This window comes from Pinus tabuliformis, chromosome J, assembly GCF_031772625.1.
Source record: "Pinus tabuliformis cultivar Carrire ecotype Pingquan chromosome J, CPIR1, whole genome shotgun sequence".
Classification (NCBI taxonomy): Eukaryota; Viridiplantae; Streptophyta; class Pinopsida; order Pinales; family Pinaceae; genus Pinus; species Pinus tabuliformis.
Genome location: NC_142295.1, coordinates 1205226813 through 1205248199, shown reverse-complemented (window position 1 = coordinate 1205248199; position 21387 = coordinate 1205226813). Strand labels below are relative to the sequence as shown.

Genomic DNA, 21387 nt, shown 5'->3' with positions numbered 1-21387 from the left:
CGATTGTATATATTTATTAATTATCTATTTTAAAAGAACATAGTTACGAATATGAATCATTATTATTTTAATTTATTTTAATATAATATGCATATTAAGTTTTTTTTCTTCAAAATAAATTGTTTGAAAATTAGGCTCCAACAAATTAAATTGAATTGAATTATTGTTTTTATTACTTATTAATTAATATTTTTTTAAGGGTGGTTCACGAACACTAGGTGGCCACTACTTCCATGGGAAAATCCAGGCAAAAGGGATCTATCTTGTCCACTACCTCCCAATTGGCTAGTTACTTAGTAACGAGAACTTGACCAACTAAACTAACCATTGGGGTTGGTATACTTATTAATTAATCTTATATTATGCTTTATTATTATTATTATTATTCTTGATTTAATGTATTTTAATTTCATGAACATTGTAATATTTTCTTATATTAAGCCAATATTTAAATACTTACCTTCATTAATAGGCACCACAATATCTCCTCTATATTATGCTATAAAGAACTTCTCCATGCAATAATTAGCCTATAATTAAATGTAAATGATTAGTATTATTTATTGAAACTATTATTGAGAGAGTGAATATTTCTACAATTGTTTATTGTGTAGAAGGTTTAGGGAGAAACACTCCACCTATCATCACAGATCATATACACACCTTTTATAAAAATATTCTACACAAAACTATTATTTATAAAAAAATCATAATGTTCCATATTTTTATATAAATTAACAATATATACCTTTAGGAAAGAGTGAAAAATATATTATTTTTAAAATTTGAATAAGCTTATTTCCAAATAAAATATAATTTATTGTCATATATATAATATAAAATTCTTTAAACATATTATAAGTTATTTATTTATGATATATAAAATTGATATATATATATATGTATGTGTGTGGGAGAAAAAGTGTATGCTGAAGCTAGCAGCTCTATACATTCATCTAAATCATTAGATTATTTTAAGACTATAATCAAGATTTTTTTTAAATTGATAAAATAGTATAATAGTATATTTAGGTTGGCATATAGGTGGTTAGCTTTACATAAATATTTATAAAACAATAGACTTAATATACATACTAGCATAACCTTGACAGGATGATAAAAACTTAGCCAAATCAAATTAGCACAATTCTCTAGGTAAATGAAGAGCCAACAAGAGAAGGTACTCTAGCTGAGATGCCAATAAGGATTCGGTTAGTAATGTTTAACATTTAAGCATTTCTAGGAGAAATGCGATGGAGCGCATGGCTCCGATATTAAATTTCTACACATACTCTTTGCCTTCAAGCTGACACTTTCTCTAAGGCATTTCCTCTATGCAATCAATTCTGAAGATGGTCATTCACTACGGTAAGATTTTTGTCAGGGGATTGGTAATGTTTGTGATCTATATAGAAATGTGGTTATTCACGAGCACACTTTCCTCTTCTCTCTCTAGTAGTTTTGGCATTTCAGAAGGCAACAACACTGTGAAAGATAGTCTAGTCACACATTTAGTTGAAGGACCACGCCCTCCTAGCCCAGTTCATTGGTCATTGAGGACTCTGTTCGCCTCCTTTAGTTAGCTTCCTCCTACTCAACTTATCAACTGGCCTTGCCACAAGGGGAACCTGGTAAAACTATTTTCCTCTTTGAACTTTCAATTGAAATTCTCATTTTTATTAACCTAGTTCTATTTGGTCTCTCCTTTTCCTAAGTCTCTAGTTATCTCTAGTGCTTTCGGGACTTATGCTTCGTGGCCTAGTTCTGGTCCTTTCTCTTGGTGTTTCTCTTTCAGTTATTTATTTCCATTTCTACAGCTCTCTTTACTCTCTTCTCGCTCTCTAGTGAAGGCCTCTATTCTCCTTGGCTTTGGTTTCTTCGCATGCGGTGGCTCTTATCTTTGCATCATTTTCTTCACTCCTCAATGATTCACATGGAACAAGCTCACTCGATGAGAGGTGGGGAGATTTTTTGTAGGGATACCACTCCAATTCCCATACCCAGGTTGAAGCATCAATAGAAATATTCTGAGAACATGTTCCCCTGGAAATATAGGGGAATTTATCAGACATAGAGCACAAATTGGTTAACGAGCAACAAGAGATATCATACTGTTAGGCCCCTATACTACTAGTGTAACCCCTTATTATTATTAGTACAACCCACTTATTATATTGATGTACCCATGTAGTGCCCATATTGTTACTAATGTGCCCCATAGAAGCCCACTATTGTTATTATTGTGCCCTTACATTATTATTGTTATGTTGGCTCTGGTTATGTTATGACCCCTTAGACTCCTATATATAGAAAGGAGGTATTTTCATTTGAATCATCAAAGAATTGTTCATTTATGTAATGTAAATGAGGTTGCCCCCTCGAAGAGGCTGAATTCTAAGGCGTTGATCTATCTTTTCTATCTTTTCTTGAGCTGGTTTCATAACATTTGGTATCAGAGCTTTGGATTCTAGGGTTTCGCTGCTCCAAACAGGTCATCGTGGCATTTTCGCTATAACTTTTTTTTGTGACGTTTCAGAAGTCGCAAAAAAAACCCATTTGAGAAGAAATCGCGCTGAACCTTGGGTGCGAATTTCAGAGCTTTTAGCGCGATATTTGCGGAGATATGATCTGAGGAATTTGGTCTTTTTGCAGACTCCTGAATTACATTCAAAACAGGTGACCTGGGGAAAATCATCATAACTTTCTCTCTGGGAATCAGATTGAAATTTCGTAAAAAGGTATAGAAAGAGGACGGACTATAGTTTCTTTTGTATCTTTTTCAGAACCAAATATCGCAAATTGTACACGTGGCACTTCATAAAACTTCGCTCTTCTGGAAAGGTCTATAATCAGGTCATCTTGGGAGATTGTGCATAACTCTTCCTTGGAGAATCCAATTTGGATCAGACTGGTGGCATTGGAAAGAGGACACAGAGGGATACTACATGTAGCAATTTTAGAAATTAAATATCCACAAGTACAGATTTACAGTCATTTCAAGTTCGAGGTCCTAAAATCAAGAAAAAGCAAGATGAGAAAGTTTGATGGCAAGGATCCGGTAAATTGGGTACTTCAGATGGAGCAATATTTTGATCTACATGGTGTACCACTATTACAAAAGGTATGTATTGCATCTTCATATTTAGAACCGAATTAATTTTTATGGTATAAAGGGCTTTGTTCTCGTAAAAAACTTGTTACGTGGTCAATTCTCACGGAGGAAATGATAGCACATTATGAGGATACAAAGAGAAACACCTTCTTTAGAGCAACACCACAACAATTGGAAAGAGTAAAAGGGCTTTGTGACATATATGAAAGTAAAATTATGGCAACAAGGAAGTCTACCCCTCACAACTATAAAGATGGACGTGTTGTTCCTCCTAGCCTTCCACAACCTACAAGGGTTACACCACAACAATTGGAAGAAAAAAGAGAAAAAGGGATTTGTTACAATTGTGATAGAAAATGCACTAAAGGTCATAAGTGTGCTGAGAAGAAATTATTTTACATAGAGTATGAAGAGGAGGAAGAAAAGGATCAAGAAACATCAAAAGAAGAGGATATATGCCAGGACCCAGCCCCAGAGAAAGAAGAAATGAATTAGAACATATCTTGTAAACTATTGGCAAGAATGACCACTCCTCAAAATCTCAAGATAGAAGGAAATATCAAGAAGAAAAAGGTGCAAGAATTGAAAGATCACATCAAGAAAGAATAAATGAATCAAACCATATCTTGTAATTCATTGGTTGGAATTACCACTCCTCAAACTAGCGAGACAGAAGGACATATCAAGAAGAAAAATGTTCAAGAAGTGAAAGATCACATCGAGCGTCAAGAAATGAATCCCACCATATCTTGTAAAGGATTGGAAGAAATTACCACTCCTCAAAATCTAAAGATAGAAGGACATATGAAGAAGAAAAAGGTTCAAGCAGTGAAAGATCACATCGAGCACCAATAACAAGTTCTCCAACTTTTAAAGGATAGCGTCACTTCGGTGCAAAATCAAATGAAACAACAGGTAGATCAACATCATAGTGAAATTTTTTTTTATGTAGGTGATTGGGTATTTTTACTGCTACATCTAAAGCAAGCTATTTATGAGAAGGAAACGTTGGCAATACTACATGCACTTAAAAAATGGCGACCTTACCGAATGGGAAGACTCTTCAAGGATGAGGATGCGGAAGCATTGTTTTGTGGTATTTCTATTATCCAACCAGATTGGATAAATGAAGCAAGGGATGAATGGAAGAAGGACAAAGAAGTATGGCCACTTATTCAAAACTTGCAAAAGATCCTAATTCAAACAATATTGCCAGATATTGAAAAGGAAGGAAAAATCATATTGGAACCTAGAGCAGTCACAGAAACAAGAACCTAACAGCTATGAAATCGATCAATTTTAGAGTATCTCATCAAGTGGAAGAACTTACCCGCTGAAGATTCCACATGGGAGGACAAAATTTTTATACAGAGGCATCAAGAACTACTCAAGCGTTGAGGACAATGCTTTTTGGATAGAGGGGCATGTTAGGCCCCTATACTACTAGTGTAACCCCTTATTGTTATTAGTACAACCCACTTATTATATTGATGTACCCATGTAGTGCCCATATTGTTACTAATGTGCCCCATAGAAGCCCACTATTGTTATTATTGTGCCCTTACATTATTATTGTTATGTCGGCTCTGGTTATGTTATGACCCCTTAGACTCCTATATATAGAAAGGAGGTATTTTCATTTGAATCATCAAAGAATTGTTCATTTATGTAATTTAAAGGAGGTTGCCCCCTCGAAGAGGCTGAATTCTAAGGCGTTGATCTATCTTTTCTATCTTTTCTTGAGCTGGTTTCATAACACATACTTTGAATTCCTAACAGAGGTTGGAAATTGGGTGACATATTTGGGCACTCCTAACGTAAGAATAACCCAATGGTCTTATTCAATCAAAGTGAAACTAGATATGAGCTCCTCCTCAAGATGGAGGAGCTCTATTTGTTATATCTAATTGTCAATGAGAGGCTACAACAATTAGAAGAGGCCCTTCTCCCAAACAAAGCACATCCTCCAACTGTTAATCCAGAGCCTCCCACTCCCATTATGATCTAAATTTAAACATGAACACAACAACTTACAAATATAACCATAAATAAAAGATGCAGCAGAAATAAGACTTCATTTCATTAATATCGAATACTGAAATATCCTTACAAACATAATGGAAATAAGACTAGCTTGGGTGATGGTATCTTATCTCTAAGAAGAGAAGTGTCGGCTACATGCCTCTGAACTATGTTACAATGAGGCTCCAAGGCTATTTATTTTTGAGAAATAATGGAAAACCCTAAACATCGAGAAACCTAACCCTAGGAGATGAAGTGCAAAAACATTGGGCCCCATTTGGGTAAACTAGTACATCAATTTCTCGGGGTTGTAGCTTTGGCATATGATCTCCATTTAGCTATCATATTACCTCATTTCAAATATCTCAAGGAGTAGGCCAATAACAAATATAATTCCATTTTAGGGACTTTTCGGGTCTCTCCGTTTCCCGTAAAAACGTCGTTTAGGGCCTCAAAATGGCTCTCGAAGTTCACGACCCAAAAAATTGCGAAAAGTAATAAATTGCGCTACAATTAAGGAAACTAAAAAATTGAAAGAGATAGTGTTATAGGTCCAAGTGGAATAAGAGGGTGGCCACTAATATACACATGGATCGGTCCTCCCCCCTTAGGAAGAAATTGTCCCCATTGCGTTGAGTGCCTTCATGAGATGGGCAAACTTCTACTGAACTTGGTCCCTCATGAGCCATTTGCCTTGGTGCTGGATTTGGCTAGCTTTGACAACCGGATATAGTTGGATATTTTTATAGCAAGCGTTATTGACATGTGTGTCCATAATCCGATCAGTTGTTTCATGTTCCATGCAGTCTGCGTTTAACTCTGTTGGTGTGAACTGTTTTGCAATGTCTGATGTGTCCAACAATGGTGGGAAGTATGGTCAAAGGTGGTCCACATTGAAGACTGGGTGCATGGCAAGGAATGGGGAATGATGAGCTCAAAATCATTGTCTACCATAACATACCAATAATGTTGTAAGGAACATATCGAGGTGGTCTGAGCTTCTAATGTGCTCCAGTAAGGCATTCTTTCAGAAAATGCAACCAGAATTTTGTCGCCCATCTGAAACTTGTGTGACACCCGATGTTGATAATGTCGCTGCCTGTATTTTGCATTTGACTTCTCTGGGAGGTCGTGGATGTGTTGGATGCATTCAATAAATTTGGTTTCTTTATCAACCTCAGACAGTACATGTGTGGATTCTATTTATGTAGTCGCATGAGGCATGGCAACATCAATGAGACACAATGGTTGAAATCCTAGACCCACTTGAAAGGGACTGCGACCAGTCAAGCTATGGAGAGATCTATTATAACTGTGTTACACATATGGAAGACTCTCATCCCAGGTTCGAGGATGCTTGGAGTTGTACATGCGGAGTATGTGCACTATCATCCTATTAACGACCTTCGTCTAGCCATTAGTCTAGGGATGGAAGGCAGTCGATTTGGTGAGCTTGGTGTCCAATTCTGTATAGAGGCTTGACCAGAATGTACTCAGAAACCTACTATCCCGATCTAATATAATGGTCTGTGGGATCCCAAAACGTACCCATACTCATTCAAAGAAGAGTTTGGCAGCATCCTCTATTGTGATACTCTTCAAGCAGGATGCTAATATAGCCATCTTAGAAAAAATTTCCATGACCACAAATACACTGTCATTATCATGCTTGGTAGAAGGGAGGCTAGACATATATTCCATGGATATGGATTCCCACGGCTGGCTGGGAGTAGGCATAGGAGTGCAGATGCCTTGTTTCTTGATGGTTGGCTTGGCGATGGTGCAGGCAGTGTAGGATCTGATATATTTTCCAACATCCAATCAGAGTTTAGGCTAATAAAAGTAATTTTTTAGTACAACCATAGTTTTCCCCACACCAAAATTTCCTACGACTCGACTGTAGTGTGCCTCCTAAATCATCTTGGCACGCTCGCTTGAAGGAACACAAAGGTGGCCTAGGTAGCATAACAATGCATCATGGAGGTGGAAATCAGTAACATTCTTGTGAGCTACTACCATCTGCTATGTCGAGGCGAACTCTGAATCATTTTTGTATAGTTACAACCATTCATAGGTCTCATGACCAAAAGAGTTGAGAACAGTAGTCAATGTTGCAACTAGGGGCCAGCTGAGGCACTTTGCAACATGATTGGTGATACCCTTTTCGTATTTAATGTTCAAGTGGAATTGTTGCAGATATGTATACCACTTCTGATGGTGATCATTCTACAACTTCCCTTATGTCTGTATAAACTTAATAGGTTGGTGATCTGTGTGGATGACTGTCTTCTTCCCCAAAATGTAGTGCTTCCATTCTCGGCAAGCTTACACGATGGAATAAATTTCTTTATCATAGGTGGGACACTTTTGAATTGTATCGGAAAGTGTCTCATTATGATAGGCCACTTGATGGCCATGCTAGGTGAGGAATGCACCAATAACATAGTCTGAGGCATCTGTCTTGACTTCAAATGGTTGTTGCAGGTCTACTAATGTGAGTACCAGTGCAGAGCAGAGGCGATGCTTAAACTCAACGAATGCCTTTTATTGGGACTCGCACTAGGAAAAATTTGCCTTCTCCCCACCCTCAGTAATCTAACTCAAAGGAAAAGTGATATGGGAGAATCCCAACACGAACCTCTGATAGAAATTTGCAAAGCCCAAAAAGCTATGAAGCTTCGTTAGAGTGGTTGGGTTGGCCAATCCCAAATGACTTTGATCTTAGTTGAGTCCACATGCACGCCACACTCTTCTATGATGTAACCCAAGTATTGGACTTGGCTCATGGAAAAGGTGCATTTCTCCAAGTTGGCACACATTTTGTGCTATCGAAGGGTTTGAAGGACCTCGCAAATGTGTTGCAAGTGTTCTTCCCAACTCTTTTTGAAGATGAGGATGTCCTTCAGATAAACCACCATGAACGAGTTGGTGAAGGGCTACAAGATGTCATCCATTATCCACATAAAAATAGAAGGGGAATTTTTCAACCCGAAGGGCATAACCAGTGATTCAAAAAGGCCTTCCTTGGATTTAAAGGCGGTCTTCCATACATCTGTGGGATCGATTGGAACGTGGTGATAACGAAACTTCAGATCGATCTTGCTGAAATACTTGGCTCCCTTGAGATGGTCCAGCAAGTCATCAATCTGTGGGATTGCATACCTATTCCTAACAATGATTTTGTTTAGTGCCCGATAATCAATGTAGAGCGTCTAGGTCCCATCCTTCTTCTATACAAGTATAATGGGGCTCCCACAAGGCAAGGAACTTCGTTAGATGTTCCCTTTCTATAGAAACTCCTAGATTTTAGGCTTAATCTCTTCAAATTCCATAATGGAGTGGCAATATACTGACCCGTTGGATAGAGGTGCTCCGAGAGTCAGATCGATTGAATTCTTGACCTGACAATGCAAGGGTACCCATGTGGGTGAGGAGAAGATGTCCCTATATTCTTCCACGACCGTATCCACCTGCTTCTGTTGCTTGGAGGAACCCTTCCCAGGGGCTATGGATGTGGCTACGACCTTCCCCTTACTTTGAGAGTAAATCAGAAAGAAAGCAAATTTCCCAGTCTGGGAGATGACCTTACTGCATTGCTTAGAAGAGATAAAAGAGATGGCAGTAGGTGGGGCTACCTCTGATATCTGTATAACTTAGTACCCAAAGAAACAATAACGGAGCGAGGTATCAACTCATATACATCATGTCACATCCATAAGTATGGTTGTCCTAATAATACATCACAAACTTTAAGAGGAGCAACATCACATAGTACCTCATCCATGAAAGGATTGAAGTTGTAGGGAAGGCAGTATTGTTGGCTGACAGAGAGATCGTGTCCTTGGTGAAGCCACCTAATGGTATACATATGCAGATGTGTTGTAGTCAATAGGCCCACTTGCTTCATGACTGGTGCTGAAATAAGTTTTTTCTGGCTCTTGCTGTCAACAATGAACTACAACGGAGAACCTTTCACCCACATCTGTGAGTGGAATAGGCATTCCCCCTCTTCTGGATCTCTAGCCTCAATCTTCTGGATCTTGGTGGTGGCCACAGTGGCACTAGGCTCTAGGTCAATGATTTGATTCCCTTTTTCATTTACCTCGTTAGGTTCTGACCCAGACTTGGAACATGCATCAGACTCAAAAGCCTTCAGCTTGGCCACCAATGATTGTTTGGCCCACCACTCATTTGTGTTGTGAGTGGAGCTCTTATGGAACTCACACCACTTTCCCATGTCTTTCTTTGTCTTCATGGTGTTGTTCTTTGCTTATGGCTTCAACAAGTTCTTCTGGGTCACCCTACCTTTGCCTTGCCCTTTGCTCTACGGTTTGGGGGTGCCTTTCCTCATCCAAGTGGATCTTCAGAAAAGTACCAGTGGCATGAGAAAAGGCTCAAAAATCAAAGTGGTAGAATCTGGATAAGCTTAGCATCAGATTGAAGTGCTCATCATCTTGATTCCAATGGTGTGAACGACACTAAAATCCGAGTCCATATGACAAAGTTAGAGAAATTTAAAGTTTTAGTTGGACTTGTCCAGGTAGCATGGAGAAGATGACATGGCATAGTTTCAGTGAATAAGGGAGCACCATGTGCTAAGATGCCACTGGACACCGCATATCACATATCGTTGAAAAGGAGGAGCACTTAAGGAAGAATCAACCCTTGGCGTTCCCGGTTGTGATTGTGATATCACATATCGCAGGTTGGAGGAGTTACGAGTCGGCCCCGACAGGACTTAGTTGGGATGCGATATACATCACATATCGAAATCAAGGCCTAGTGCTTGCGATATGGTTCAGGGGAAAAGTTTTGAATTCGATTTCGCAGTGGGCGCTGATTGTGATACTACGATAAGGGGCCCAAACACGAAATGTTATACAGTGTTATTAATAAACCAATGGATCCGTAGGTGTTGCAGAGTGCTAACCATTGCACTAAGGGTTTCACGCCGATTGCGATAATTTGAGAGGAGTGCCGGATGCGAAGACATTATGTTATATGGTGAACCTTCATGTCGGGTCCATATTTATCACAGGATATTGTGTCTGGGCATTTGACTATTCGCTGATAAGTTGGAACCGCTGATGAACCTGCCGTCGAGAGTCATGCGCTGTTGAAATGGGTTGATGGACAATGGCTTACTATTGCGGAAGGGTAGTTGTCATGAATCCTTTAGGCTCACTCCTGCTTGCTAACCTTAGGCATTATGTTGAAACTACCCCAATTTTGAGGGATGTTGTCATGAGCTTATAGATATAACTATTGCGTCAGAGAAAGGCAAGAGATGATTGGACGAATACACAGATTTTACTAAATACAACAGACCCTGACCTCGACAGTAGGATGAAACTTTGCCTTGAGCCATAGGGAGGTTTCAAGAAGGTTGCAGAAGGCCCGATTATCCAAATTGAGAGTTTGGATAGGTGTTTTTGCACTCTTTTTTCCAACAATTCAATGGTTTTGTCTGTTTCAAAGTTGGGCTCTCCATTCTCTTCCCGTCTATCAGCTTGGAGGTATAAGGGTTGAAATTGCTTGTTGATGTACTGTTATCTCTTTTATGCCACTAATAAAAAAGAGGGCCTCCCCACTATTGAGCAGGGCCTCGAGACGTAGTCCAAATTGGATGAACTTCACAATCATATCATTGTGTCATGTTTTTTTTGTTCTTTTGACTATTTCCACATTGTTTTTGTGCTTTTAAGTTCCATGGTTAATTAAATCTGTTATATGTAATTCTGATGCATCTGTAAGTAAAATATCTTGGATCAAATTTGGTATCAAAGCAGGTCTTTGTAGATGCGAATTGCATGAGTTTATGCTAACGCGGCACAAGATACGGAAAGGAGAAGGAATGCTTAACTCATTTGATCCTGAAGCAGGATGTGCACATCGAATAAGAAACACGGCTAATGAAGAAGCTAGTTGGGAATAGGAACAAAATTTTCGTAAGGTATTCTATAATATGGCAAGAAAAGTAGACAAGTTTTTTGCAGAGTATGAGAAGGCACTTTGTCATGAGAAGAAGGATGTCGATGATCAGGAATCATCAAATCAAGAAGGTGGTGGAGAAGATTCTCCTCCCTCTCCTTCTTCCAGTATAGTTCTCATCACTCTCATAGAAATTCCAAACAGACCTCAAAGAAATCGTTCATCAAGTTAGACGTGAAGTTTGATCTCCCCATGTACAATGGAGAATGTAGTGCAGAAAAACTAAATAACTGGATTATACAAATAGAGGTTTACTGTAGAATTAATAAGATTGAAGAAGATGAGGCAAAATTCCAATTAGCATCTCTTCGGCTGAGCGACACTTCCCTCGTTTGGTGGGAAAGAAAGTTACAAAAGGGAAACAAAAAGTCAGGTAACCTTTTGTCCTCTTGGTCTAGTTTTATTTATGCATTAAAATACCAATTCTATGCTCTGGGTTATAAGAAAAAGGAACTTATGGACTGGAAATATTCAAGGTAAGGTAAGGGCCAAAATGTACAAAGTTTCACAGAAGAATTTCTGAAACAAACACTAAATATGGGCATCTCATTAGATGCACCCGAAATTGTAACTAAGTAAATAGGTGTGCTACATAGTTACATCAGACACTCGTTATTACTGTTCGAGCCTACTTCAATTGATATGGCCAGCGTTAGAGCTTTACATCTTGAAATCCGAGGCAAGAACGATCGAGATGAACAAACCAAGAAGATGTGATTCAAACCTCAACATGGAAAATTCCAGAAGAAAGGAAAAGCGAAGGACAAGAAGACTGTCGCAACCAAGAAGCAGGATGGAGCAACACCGTCGTGCACTCACTGCAAGAAGGATGGGCATCACAAGGACCTCTGTTGGAAGCTGCATCCGGAACTGAGGCCAAAGAGATTCAGTGGAAAGGGGAAGTAGAAGACAGTGGCAACAACGTAGGATCTTGGATTGGGCTCTAGTGATGAGACATTGATCACAACCATGGGTGCAAGAAGTACTCTTTCTATTAATGATATTTCTGATTTGGTTGCAAGCACTAGTTATTTGAATGAGCCTGTGAGTCATGAGTGAAGGTGAATTGGGTTGTTCCACATTAGCATTGTCATAAAGCATACGAAGGTGGAAACTCTGTTTGATTCAGGTTCCCAAGAAAAATTAATATCAGAGTCAGTGGAAATTTTAGGCCTTGAAACTAAACCTCATTCGAGTCCATACCCACTTGGTTGGGTAAGTGATCAAGCCAAATTGCAGGTCACCAAGCAATGTAGGGACAAATTTGTAATTTATTCTAAATTAATCGATGAGGTAGAGTTAGATGTAGTACCTTTGGAAATATGTGGAATTATCTTGGGAAGCTCGTATTTATATGACAGAAAGGTCATTTTCTTTCGACATGAAAACAAATACGACCTCACAAAGGATGGGGTAGAGTGTATAGTCAGAGCTCATCATGCAAAAGTTAGTGCTAGCATTGTTAGTGTGGGATAGATTAAAAGACTGCTTAATTCCAATAAAGGGTGCATGCTCATGGTAGTGAGGGTGAAAGAACCTGAGACAGCTGACGCTTTCAGAGGTTGTGATCTTGATTATTTGAAATTTTTTTCGACTATAATGAATTGTTTCAGGAACCGAGAGGATTTTCCCCTAAATGGGAAATCCAACATGAGATCCATTTGCAATAGGATGCCCCTTTACCAAATGTTGGCATGTACAGGATGGCTTTTATTGAGATGGAGGAGATCAAGAAACAGGTGCAGGAACTGTTAAATCAGAGAGTCATCAGACCAAGTTCTTCTCCTTATGGCTCACCAATCATGTTGGTTCCCAAGAAAGATGGCACATGGAGGATGTGCATGGATTAGAGGGCGTTGAACAAGATCACAGTGAAGAATTGATACCCTCTCCCTTGCATTAATTAATTATTAGATCAATTAAAAAACGTTGTTTATTTTTCCTAGCTGAATTTGCATAGTGGTTACCACCAGGTGAGAATTGTAGATCCGAACGTCTGGAAAACTGCGTTCAAAACCAAGCAGGGGTTGTTCAAATGGATGGTGATTCCATTTGGGTTGTGCAATGCTCCAACCACATTCATGCTCAAGGTCATGAAAGATTTATTTCGGCCATTTCTTGATCATTTTGTTCTTGTGTATCTAGACAAGATTCTTGTGTACAGTAGGACATGGGAGGAACATATGTGTCACATAAAGAAAGTGCTTGATGTTCTCAGGAAAGAGAAATTATATTTGAAATTGTCAAAGTGTGAGTTTGGAAAGACTTCTATGATTTATCTAGGCCATTTTGTTGGTAATGGGCAATTAAGGATAGATCCCTCTAAAGTGGACGCGATAATGAAGTGGCCTGAACCCACGAATCCCACAGAAGTTTGAAGTTTTTTGGGCATGGCGCAATATTGGAGAAGGTTCATAGCAAACTTCTCCATTATCATAACCCCCTTGCATGCCTTGACTAGTGTGAAGCAGGCCTTTTAGTGGGGGAGGAAAACAACAGAAATCCTTCAATAGATTGAAAGAGAAGATCAGCATGGCACCATTTCTTAACTTACCAGACCTTCAACAGCCTTTCGAAATTGAAATAGATGCCAATGGATATGCCATGGGTGTTGTATTGATGCAGCAAAGAAAGTTTGTTTGTTACCATTCAGACTTGCTCCCAAGTTGTTGTGAATTATCCTATGTATGACCAGGAGTTGTATGCCTTGGTACAGAGTGTAAAAAAGTGGAAACACTATCTGATCGAAAAAGAGACCATCATCCACACGGATCATCAACCCTTGTAGTATCTTCAATCATAGACCAAGCTTTAGAAAGCCCATCACTTTAGATGGATGGGATTCATCCAACAATTTCATTTGGAAATAAAATATAAGAAGGGCACTAGCAACAAAGTAGCAGATATGCTTTCACACCCTCCTATTTTTGCATATGTAGTTTTGAAAACAAAAATCTTTGTCGTTAGAAATTTATGTTGAACAATATGCTAACGATAATGATTTTAAAGAAATCTATGCAAAAATGACTAATGGATCGCAGGTGGACAATTATTACTTACAGGGAAATCTATTATACCACCTTGTCAAATTGTGTATACCTAGTGATGAGAGGGTTCATGTAATCTGAGAGGCTCATACCTCTCCGGTGTCTTGTCATTTTCGCATTAAAATTTTTTTATGTCATTTATACTAGTATCATGAAGCTTCTTCTGTATCAAGATTTCAAAAAAAATATAATACTCCAATTCTAAGAAACTATATTAATACGACAATCTAAATTCATCTTAAATGATAAAAAAAACTTATCCCTCTACCATTTTTATCTTTTCTAAATAAAATTCTTTATATTTAATTATAGAAAAACACCATGAATTAAAAATCAACTTATTTGAATCTATAATTATTAATTAACACCGTACCAACTCTTTTAACCATAATCTTTTCCGTTTTTCCCACTTCTAAAATTTCAGTTTCATGTTTTCAAATCCATAATTTTATTTATGGATATTAATATATACGCTAAAATAAGTGTAACTTATACAATATTTTTGTAGCATTGTAGCATTTTTACTATCACATTTAATAAGTTACTTTTAAATTTAAATATGCATTTTCGTATACCTAAACTATTTTGTATCTTTAAATGTAGATGCATTTTGAGTAGAATTACTAATGTCAACAGAAATAGGAGTTTAGATTTGTGGTTTAAGAAATAAGTTAAGAGATATAAAGGAAGATCCTAAAAAATTCATGGTGATAAATGTATTTTTATGACTAAGTGTTATATTTGGAAAATAAATTATATATAATTTCAAATGTTTAGTGTTATATATATATTTTCCAGTGTCAATTTTGTAAATAATAGAATATGATATCTTCAAAATCCTTGTATCCAAAGGCGTGAGATCATTTATAATTTTTTTTATAGCAAATAATGGTTATAGATAAGGATATAAATGTTATTCTAAAACTGTAGATTGAAAAGTAAAAAATTATTTTGAGGTATAGAGATTGAGATTAGAATATTAGGATTTTAGATAAGGATATTAATGTTACTCTAAAACTGTAGATTGAATAGTAAAAATTATTTTGAGGTATAGAGAATGACATTAGAATATTAGGATTTTACCTCGAAGGTGGTAGTTGTAAACAATGTCTCACGAGGGTAAAGGAAAAGCATTTATAAATATGATAGCTTTCGGTTTCATAAGGAGATGATATTATGTATTAATTTTAAATATGTGAATTTTATTTTATTGGTATAAATTTAATTTAAGTACCGATTTAATATGAGTGATTTAATATGAGTGAAGAGGATTTAAATTTTTTTAAGTGTAATTTTTTTTAGAGTGTAAAATACAATGTGTTATTTTTCGTTATTTAAATTATATTTTTGAATACTAAATAGTCTACATATAAGATCAAATAAAAATTTTAATCATAAAAACTTGATTTTTTATATATATAGATATATGTGAAGTTGATATGGACATAAATTAGTTAACATAGATATTCAAATAGTTTATTTAAATCTCTTGTTGAAATATTTTTGAAAAGTATAAGATTTAAACATCTGACTTACACATTCTTTTACTTCTAATTACTCTTTTTTCTTAATTATAGCCGACATTATTTTTCTATTTAGATCATAATTTTTATTTTTATTTTTTATTTTAAAGGGGCATGGATGGCTCAACCAGAGTCATTGTCAAATTTTTTTTACAAAAGAGGATTGAGGTTAAGAAAGCAAAGGGGGAAATGCAACCTTGATGATTATTTTTCAAACTGATAGAAATGAAAAATCCATCAATTATTAAATAAAATTTACACATCATAAATGTAATCTTTAGTCTATCTCTTTGTATAGATTGTTATTCAATCAAACCCTACCATTATGATATGTATTGTATAAGTTATACAAACTATTATCTTGTTTTGTTTGTTTTTTTTCATTATCCTCTTTCCAACCTTACTCAATATTTTCCTTTGAAAGATCACTTTTTCAAATAAAGTAAAAACTATAAATTGGGCTCAATTTTCACTAAATTTTTATAAGTCTTGCCTAATTCAATGATCAACTCTAATTTGTTAAAACCCCTCATAAAGTCAAATCACATCTTAATTTCTTAGTTAGGCTGATTTTTTGAATCAAGGCTAACCTTACCTATAATAAAGTTAAGGGGTCCTCATAATCTCCATCAACCCAAATTCACAAATTGTTTTCCCATCATTTTGAACGATTTGCATGTGTAAAAATTAATGAAGTCAAATTTGCATATCTAAAGTATGTAGATGGTTTGTAACTATATATACCTTCAAATACTGTGTACCAATGTCATATGCTTAAACCATCCCATTCGACTTGAGTGACAAAATATATGTTATAATCGCACATGCTACAAGTTTTGGTTTGATAGGTAATTATGGCGATCTAAGAGTTATCCTCTTAAGTAATGCTCAAATCAATAATTCTCTAATTACTACAATCTGAACATTTTTGGGAATATGACCTTGTGTGTAAGCCTTGATCCCCAAGTTAAAACCTATGTTGGAAGCCTACATTCAAGACCAAAGAATGCATCTTGATTTTTTCAACACGTAGCTCGAATTAATTCAAGCATTCTATAAAACCCACAAAGTTATCTAACTCAAATTATTTAAGGGAAATTTACTAGTTTTAAATCGATTTAGTATTATAAGATATCCATGTATGATCTTTTGGCTTTTTTAATGTTTTGTAAGAAATTTCATCTAACTGTGAAGAGACATGGGAAAAGGGTTATCACAAACTCTTAAAAAAGGCTAGTTGCATGTCAACCATAGGTGATTGTCATACTAGAAGATATTGAGGAGACAATACAAGTTAGTGAAGAAAATCTTAAAATAAAAGACAAAGTAAAGTACAAAACATAATACATAGTCAGAGGAGAAGAAAGACAAGTGGAAAAATATAGCACAAGCTATGAGATTCCTTAAATCCCTAAATGTGCCTTCAAATTCTATAATGAATTGAACCTAGTGTAAAGTGAAACCTACGACAAAATATGACATTTAAAACCTTTGGGATAGACATGGAATAAGTCAAGAAATATGTCCAAATATGAGAGTCATAGTATCAATAGTTTGACAGTTTCAAACATTAGCAAGTTGTATTAGATAAAACCCTCCTTGAAGTCTCCATTATTCCTAAATAGATCCCAGAAATAATGGAATGTATCATCAAAGAATGAAAGCTCATATCTTATAGGACTCTTCAAAGTAGGGGAAATTTTAAGGATCCCTACTTATTTTAAAGTGTAGAAACCTTACCAAACGTTATTGAGTTTTAAAGTTCCAACTATAAAATGTTTGGCTTTTATAAAAGTATTCTATTTTCTAAGGATTTTGCATAGTTTCTAGAATTTTTTGAGAATTTATATCAAAAAATAACTTTACTAAGAAAAATTTCCTCATGTCTATGGAGGTGACGTATGTGGCAACAAACGAACCCCGAGGAGCTTTAAATCCCCTCACGCACGTTGTATGAATGAGGCATAATGAGGACACTAGTTTGGGTGCTATCTATACGAAGGTTCTAGAACTCACAGGGTTAATAATCTTCATTTGTGTATCAATTGGAGGTAACGACTGGTCTTTGGGTATGGGAGGAGTGTTGTTGATGGAAATTCATGTTCTTGGAGTGCAGGGTGGTCACTGATTTTAGTCGCGTCATGTCTTCCCTCCTACAACATCATTGGAGTATTGTATTACACTAAGTAGTTGGTTACAATGAATTAGAGCTCAGATTTAATAATTGGGACCCCGACCCATCTAAAGAGGTTTGAAATGTGGATGAATTCCTGAACTTGACGAGTGGGAAGTACTTGGTTCAAAGTGGTGACTTTGCAAGGGATATATAGGGGCACTCTTCTTCCATGGCCCATGTATTTCTCTCTTGCAATCCATGATTTTTTGTGTCGCGGTTCTTTAGTTTTGTTTTGGGTGCAGTTTTTCATCACTAGTTGGGGTTTGAGGTTGAGAATTCTATAGTAAATAGTCTGCATTTGGTGGTTTGGAACCTTATGTCCTCGTACTCCTTGTCTTGGGGTCCCAAGCAAGTGAGTGTGTCTATGGTGTGTGTAGATTTTAAGTCAATGAACCTAGGGGTCCACCTTAGGAAGAAAGTGTTGAAGGCAAGCGTGTTTAGTACTTGGGGCTTGTGGTTCAGTGGGTGGTTGGTAGCATATGTAGATAGGTGGCACAGGTTTGGTCAAGTTGGATGAGGGGTAAATGGCCAATCGTTTTATGGTGATAATTACAAAATTTGGTTGTCCATTAGTACATTGTTCTTGGTGTTGAATGTGGGGAATTGGGTTTGGTCTTGCGTTGGTGGTCATCCCATAACGAGGTTGTGGAGTGTGTCATGTAGAGGTTCTTGTCACAAAAAGAAGTTGTGGCAGTGGAGTTGAGTAAGGAAGGGAGTTGGGCCATGAAGCCAAGGTGTGGGACATGAAGTGGAGCAACCTAATTTTGGTAAGGCAAATGAACAATCGCGTGGTCTCTCACCTGGGAATGTGGTTTTACTTCTGCCTTTTGATTCTTTAGACGCACAAATCAATCAAGTGATATTATTAGTGGAGTAGTTGGCTTGAGAGCAACATAGCAATAAGAATGAGATAATAGATTTCGTGAATGAGCTCTAGCATAATCAGTGGCAAATGTTGGATTGAATGGCCTCCCTTTTCGTGGACAGAAGCGACTTCAAGAGAGGTTGGATCACCTTGAAGGGAGAGTGGAGCACATGGAAGCTTATGTTCATGAGGCTTTCTGTTAGCAACGTGACAACAGTCCTAAGGACTAAGCTTCGGGGAACATTGTGAATTGAATATGATAGTGGGATGTATATTGATACTTGGTTACTTTTGGTCAAGATGGACAATCTATAAGCAAGTTTCTAGGTATTTACTATTTCTGGCAATAGTTTTTTTGCCTTTACCACTTCATAAACAAGTGTGATAGAAATGAGGTCAATGGTTTTACTATGATAAGCAACCAACAATATATCTTTTTTAAGAATTAATAGAAATTTTTTATAATAATAAAAAATTACTAAAAAGAATTATTTTTAAGAAAAAAAAATGAATATTAGTGAATTTTACTTTGAGAAAACACCAAAAAAAAATTGCACATGTATGAAATTTACGTTTAAAATTTTCATTCACAATTTTTCTTCAAGATCAAAAATCAAATTTATCATATATAAAATACCTTATTATTAAAACAAATATATTTTAATAAATAAATCAATTATTTTTACAAAAAAATTTAAAACATACAAATTATTTATTTGAAGTATATATCCTTAACATATATAGTTTGAGTGGGCCTTATTGTTAAAAGGATTTAATTTTTCCTAAGAAGTTACAGGTTCAAAATAAATAAATAAAGTAAAATATACATGTATTAGCATTTTTTAGACTTAGCAGTCAAATCAGTGGGAATGACTTACATGACTATAAATAATAATAATAATATATATAGATTACTTATTTGAAAATACTCTAATTCTAGTTAATGAAATACTCTAATTCTAGTTAACGTTATAACATGTACAAATTAGTTATTTGAAACAACTACAATACAATTAATCGTAGTTAACATTACAAGCATTTGTAATTTCAGGAGACAGTAGTTAACATTATTAACATCATGGAAAACGACTATTTCCATTATTGGCATGTTCAATGAAGGCATCAACTACTTTGGAAACTCTATTTTGTGATCATATACAAACATCATATGGAAAACATTAATTGTCCCAGTTTTGTACACCCTGTATTATATTTCTAAACTGATGGTCCTATTATATACAGTAAATACAATGACCGCAATGCTTAACGGTACGCCTCCTTAAGGGTCGAGTCCTGTTTGCACAGCGCTGAATAGAAACGAACATGGGACTCGCTTCTGTTAAATGCTTAGCCAAAATCCTCGCTCATTTCAACGCTTCAAACGCAGAGGACATCTGCCAGTGACATCTTTACTCTTGTCCAGATAATTAAGTAACATTAAACAGTCTTCATCTGCCTCGGTGGGCATTCCTTGTGTGAGAGTATTCTAAGACCTGCGACCCTCGCAGCAAAGAGCAAGCCTTTCGTTTCTGGAATCCTGTCGTGTGGCAGAGGAGGTTTTGGCTATTCCACAGAACACGAATGGACGAAGGGTTCTCTCTATTTGGAATCCTCCTCCCAGCATCACCTCCCTCTCCAGATGGCTGCAATAACTTTCGAACACATTCACACTCACGTGCAACTTGAAGCCCATCAGAAACAGAAACTCCATCTCCATTCTATTTATTTCTTCGCTGTTCACGCCTCCCACTTTCGCGTAATATGAATTCCTATAGTTCCTGCTCACATATCAAAATTGAAATTAAAATCACGACAATGAGACTGAAGGTTGAAATTAAAATAAGAAATAGAGGGTCGTGGAATTAGAGAAATAGCTTACAGGTCTTCGAGAAACTTGGAGGCGACCATAACTGTGGTGATAAGCAGCCTGTGGACGTTCACAGAGGTAATGCGGAATTGCGGATGAAATTGAATGAGGCGGTCAATGTAAACATAAGCAACTACCAACACAGAAGAGCTGCAGTTAACATACTTTAAAATTCTCTCCAGATACCGCTCTATGCACATGTCCGGCACCTGCAAACCGTCGAACACTCTGTACTTGGGAGGCGAAGTGGGGTTGTAAGTGGCCGCAAGCCGCTCGTTTCTGGCGAGAATCCGTTCCACCAGAGATGACAAGACTGATATGACCGTTGGGGCTGGGGAGAATGATCGCTCTACATGTTCACTTTGGAGGGAATAGAGATCCGACCACATACTTCCTCGAGAAATAACGCCCTCCGCCATTGCTCTTAACGCCTACTATTGAATCTCTTCTCAGGAAGGAGAATTTTAATGATTTCAATGGCTTTGAGGACTGCAACAAGAGCTTCTTTGAGTGGGAGTGAGTTTAAATGTTGGAAAAGAGAAAGTTAATATAGGCTGCAGCGGGTGTTGGGTTGTCCAGGGAGAAAGAGGTGGGAAGGAAGTCGGGTGTCTCGGCTCTATGTGATACAGGCAGCCAGCGTGGCTGCGCGAGGGAATCTGCATTGCTGGAATGGGGTATACGCGTTTCAATAATTGAATGGAAATTTGAGTTGAATGGATTTAATAGCAAATCAGGGAAGCAGAGATTCGGACCCCCCGCCCCAACACATGCACCAACCCAAACA

General features: G+C 36.9%; 1 pseudogene; it reads right to left on the bottom strand.

Moving 5' to 3' along the window:
* Nucleotides 1-10773: 10773 nt before the first annotated feature.
* Nucleotides 10774-21022, bottom strand: LOC149231457 (cyclin-U2-1 pseudogene; annotated as a pseudogene).
* Between the last annotated feature and the right edge of the window lie 365 nt (nt 21023-21387).